Source organism: Schistocerca gregaria, chromosome 6 (genome assembly GCF_023897955.1).
Source record: "Schistocerca gregaria isolate iqSchGreg1 chromosome 6, iqSchGreg1.2, whole genome shotgun sequence".
NCBI lineage: Eukaryota > Metazoa > Arthropoda > Insecta > Orthoptera > Acrididae > Schistocerca > Schistocerca gregaria.
Window position 1 is genome coordinate 496,024,210 of NC_064925.1, and position 5,130 is coordinate 496,029,339.

The following is a 5,130-nucleotide window of genomic DNA, read 5'->3' on the forward strand; positions in this document are numbered from 1 at the left end:
TTCTGCCTCGGGCATGGATGTGTGTGATGTCCGTAGGTTAGTTAGGTTTAAGTAGTTGTAAGTCTAGGAGGCTGATGATCTCAAATGTTAAGTCCCATAGTGCTCAAAGCCATTTGAACCATTCTTTTTAATTATTATTTATTGTGTGGGTGTTTAGGGAGAGCGAGAAAGTGTATGAAGTGCATACGTAAGCTGTGTATATTTTATTTTACTAAAACTATGTAAACGGTATATTAGGGAAAGTTCCTGTCCAGTTATGAATTATGTAACGTCTATCCAGTGCGCATGCTTTCGTATAAAAGCAGCCGTAAGAAAAGTTGGATGTTAAATCAATTTGGATTTCACTTGTGGGGACAATTCGTGCTTTGTTTTATCTAAATTAAATTTAGTTTGGTAAATTCAGAGTTTCTCTGATAGACTGCTTTCTATAATTATGAATGGATTAGGCATCACCCACGACTGAGGGATACAGCTGCTCTGATGGCGGCCTAAATCGTTGCCAATAAGAATTAAGCAGTATGCGAACTTCATGTAGGGTTTCGTGCCACAGTTCTCCGTTTAGTATCCTGTAAATAGCTGTGGATCAGTGATTGTATAGAGCGTAAAAATTGTAGGTGTCGGACTGCAAAATTTCTGGCGGCTTTCATGTGGAACTTTGTAGTAAACACAGTAACTGACTTGCTTCAATAATAGTTTCGACAGTGAATACGTGCTTGACAGCCATTTATAACGTGTGTTGAATTTTAAACCTTTTAAGCAAGTTATTGAGACTCCCGCACATCCGAAATTTTTACGAACTTACAGATGTTACCACGAAGAACAAGTTATGCAGCGTTTGTTTGGTACTTATTTAGTCGATTTTCCTTCAACGCTGCTATTGTAGGCTGAACCAGTAGCTATAAACACGGAGTGAATGGCACGGACAGCAAGAAGCCTATCGCGGTGGGTGGATTGTGGAGTAGGAGGTACAAAGAACGAACCGGCCCCGCCACACGCCATCAGGTCGCCGCCAGTCCTGCTTTTCAGAGCCAGGACGCCTCCGACCTGCACGCTCTGCGGTGAGGTGTGGACGTACTACACCTTGCCGCCCACTCGTGGGTTCGCCGTGTAATGCCCGCAGATGCCCACAACAGAAGCACGCCGACAGCCAACCAGATTCTCCGTTTCCGAAACGTTCATTTGCCGGCGCCACTCCACAACAATGTGTCTGAGCCGTGCGTGGCTCATGTTCATGCCGTTGACTGCTTGGCATCTTGTCATTGCGGTCATGGCATCTCGTTTCTTATTCGATTTACTGGCGTAGCTAAGTTGCTGGCTTGCCTACCCGTGAGTGGCAGCAGTAGCGCTTATCGATATGAGTACTGTGGTACTATCTTTGGAGCGCCCGCTAGTATTTCCGGGTCTCGTTGTGTAGAGTGGAATGTTGCGAACGGAGATCAGTTCGGCTGGGGCGCAGCAGAGAGCAGGTCCGTGCAGCGCGAGGGCAAGGCGGGGCCGCTGGCGGCGGGCTGCCGCTGCCGGATCGAGGAGGGGTGGCTGCGAGAGCGACGGCTTCGTTGCACACCGGGCCCCGGACGTTTGAGTGAAGGGTTAACTGCTAATGCAGCCTCGACTATTCGGATATATAGCCTTTGGTCGTCGGGTTGTTGCCCCAAAGCTACTGAGCCTGGCGGCGACGAGTGAAGTGCTTCGAGGTGGTGAAATATTGCAGCCGTCTTTCTCTGTTATTCATCATCGAATTTAGTATTATTCTTATTAGTGAAGTGCAACCAGAGGTATTTTCTGCCTTTTGGCCGCTCACGCCCCAGTTACCTAGTCTGGAGGTTAGTATACTTTTCCGGCAGTGTACCTTTACTCGTCGTGTTGATGCTGTCCGACATGGCGTGTAGTTCGACAGCCTCTCATATTGTACTCAGCATTTTTTTTTTTTTTTGGGGGGGGGGGGTAGGTCTACCTTGATGGTCAAAGTAGAGAGGATATAAAATGTAGACTGGCAATGGCAAGGAAAGCGTTTCTGAAGAAGAGAAATTTGTTAACATCGAATATAGATTTATGTATCAGGAAGTCGTTTCTGAAAGTATTTGTTTGGAGTGTAGCCATGTATGGAAGTGAAACATGGACGATAACTAGTTTGGACAAGAAGAGAATAGAAGCTTTCGAAATGTGGTGCTACATAAGAATGCTGAAGATTAGATGGGTAGATCACGTAACTAATGAGGAGGTATTGAATAGGATTGGGGAGAAGAGAAGTTTGTGGCACAACTTGACTAGAAGAAGGGATCGGTTGGTAGGACATGTTCTGAGGCATCAAGGGATCACAAATTTAGCATTGGAGGGCAGCGTGGAGGGTAAAAATCGTAGAGGGAGACCAAGAGATGAATACACTAAGCAGATTCAGAAGGATGTAGGTTGCAGTAGGTACTGGGAGATGAAGCAGCTTGCACAGGATAGAGTAGCATGGAGAGCTGCATCAAACCAGTCTCAGGACTGAAGACAACAACAACAGGTCTACCTTGGTTCTAGTGTTTCCATCGACCTTGGGTGTTTTCCTGAAGACGTAGTGCTGTCCGTCTCTTCGTCTTTGCCTAAAAATATTCCATCGTTGTACCGAGGATCGGACGTTAGGCGGATTGGTTAGTCAGTCGGTCGGTGCTTAAGCTGCCCCTAGTTGAGTTGCCGTTCTGTTACGTGAGTACAACTCTTGGCTGCCTGTCTCACCTTACCTTATGTTTGAGTTACCTTCCCAGACCGACCCTTGGAACACTTGCTGAGAACCGCATGGCCTGATTCCTTAGATTGTTATGTTCTTTTAAGAGTAATTTTCTAATTATTATATATGAAGACAGTAACTGTTCACGAAAGAACAGACACCACTGATGACTGTGCAGCTTCTCTAGAGTAAATGATAATTAATTGAAGCCCTCAGCTGCCGACAGGTGTTGTTGATATACCTCGATGGTGACAGCTGAATGTGTGCCCCGACCGGGACTCGAACCCGGGATCTCCCGCTTACGTGGCAGACGCTCTAGCCATCTGAGCCACCGAGGACGCAGATGAATACCGCGACTGCAGGGACTTATCCCTTGCACGCTTCCCGCGAGATCCACATTCCCAACTGTCCACAATCTACATACGTAATGTTCGTAACAGATATTTGCCCAGCCACTCATTAGTCGCGCACACTAAGGTGACGATTCCCGTAAGAGTTAGGGGAACCTGTGCGCTTTCGCATTGGCCACCCAGCCAGTGACCTTCGTCTGTGCGAATGCACACAGGTTGTCCTAACTCTTACGGGAATCGTCACCTTAGTGTGATCGACTAATGAGTGGATGGGCAAATATCTGTTACGAACATTACGTATGTAGATTATGGACAGTTGGGAATGTGGGTCTCACGGGAAGCGTGCAAGGGATAAGACCGAGCAGTCGCGCTATTCATCTGTGTCCTCGGTGGTTCACATGGCGCCGGCACGGTAGCTCAGCGTGTTCGGTCAGAGGGCCAGCTGCCCTCTCTAATTAAAAAGCTGAGTTAATGGATCAACAACGAACTGAAACGGGTGTCTTTCGACGTCCGCCCAGAGCAGATACAACGAACGAAAACGAACAAAATGAGATTAAAAAAAAAGAAAAGAAAGGTGGCTAGAGCGTCTACCATGCAAGCAGGAGATCTCGGGTTCGAGTCCAGGTCGGGGCACACATTTTCTGCTGTCACCATCGAGGTATATCAACACCACCTTTCGGCAGCTGAGGGTTTCAATTAATTATAATTTTTTCCAATTATTGTTGATGTGACCTTCAGCCGAGCAGTAATTTCACTTCTTTCGTGATAAGGTCTTCAGCCGTGTTGCAATAAGTTTCTTTAAAGCAAACTTTTCTTAAAAGCGAGGTATTTGTTTAAATGTGTGTTATTTGGAATTGTTCTTCTGACATCTAATTAAGGCCTTCAGCCGTTTGTTATTTGAATTTGTGGCCCTGAGCACTATGGGACTTAGAACTACTTGAACCTAACTAACCTAAGGACATCACACACATCCATGCCCGAGGCAGGGTTCGTACCTGCGACCGTAGCGGTCGCGCGGTTCCAGACTGTAGCGCCTATTTGGAGTTGTGTGTGGCCTTCAGTTGATCAATAATTTCATTTCTTTCATAATAAGGCCTTCTGCCGTGTTACAATAAGTTTTTTAAGCAAACTTGTTTTAAAAGCGAGGTATTTGTTGAGATGTGCGCTATTTAGAATTGTTTTCCTGACTTCCAATTCAGGCCTTCAGCCGTTTGTTATTTCAAATTGTTTGTGGCCTTCAGTCCAGTAATAATTTCACTTATTTTATAACAATGCCTTCAGCCGTGTTACAGATTGTTTTAAAGCGAAGTATTCATCTTAATATGTGCTACTTGGAATTGTTCTTTTGACTTCTAATTCAGACCTTCAGCCGTTTGTTGTTTGAGGATATTGTTGGTAGCCTTCGGCCCGAAAATTGTGAATTTTATGTTTTTTAAGAGATTGTTTTAATATTTTAATTTCTTTAAATAAAATTTACGTATTAGTTGTGCAACCGAGAGTAACAGATTACGGCCCCGTCCACAATCGTAACCTTATCTTCCCCCATCCTGAGAAACCAGCTCTCACTGGCCTTCGTCAAAGTCGCTCGCACCAGTGGTTTTCTGCATTTTTGTCCCGTATCATCGCTAGAGTTAAGGCCTGTTCGTCTTTTCTCTGTTTATATACTTTCCTTACCGCATCACGTCTCCGCTACGTTGCCAGTCTGCATTCAGTCTCAAGGTGGGTGGTGGTCATAATTTCTTGTCTCATCACTGTATATGCTGCTGAGCATGTGGTGAGAGGTGTTTTCTGTTATCCATTACTGTCAAGACCAGAACATGGAAGGAATCAATTCTTGTGCGCTACTTGTAAGCCTGAGAGCTGTTATTAGCTCAAAAAGTTAATCTGGGAAAAGCAGTACTTGCGATTCCAGTTAGTACGGGCAGGCTTACGCCTGCACTGCAAGGGGAACGACGCAGAAACAAGTGGAGGAGTAAAGAGGAAACTATCGAGCGGAAGAAAAGGGTAAACCAGTCGTAGCTGAGCGCTCTTTGTCGCCGTCAAACCATAAGATTCACTCTGACAGAGACA

General features: G+C 45.6%; 1 non-coding gene across 1 annotated transcript; it reads right to left on the reverse strand.

Annotated features, from left to right (window-relative positions):
* Positions 1–2,974: 2,974 nt before the first annotated feature.
* Trnat-cgu (transfer RNA threonine (anticodon CGU)) lies at positions 2,975–3,048 on the reverse strand. Its single transcript has one exon. It is a non-coding gene; the product is annotated as a tRNA-Thr (tRNA).
* Positions 3,049–5,130: the final 2,082 nt, after the last annotated feature.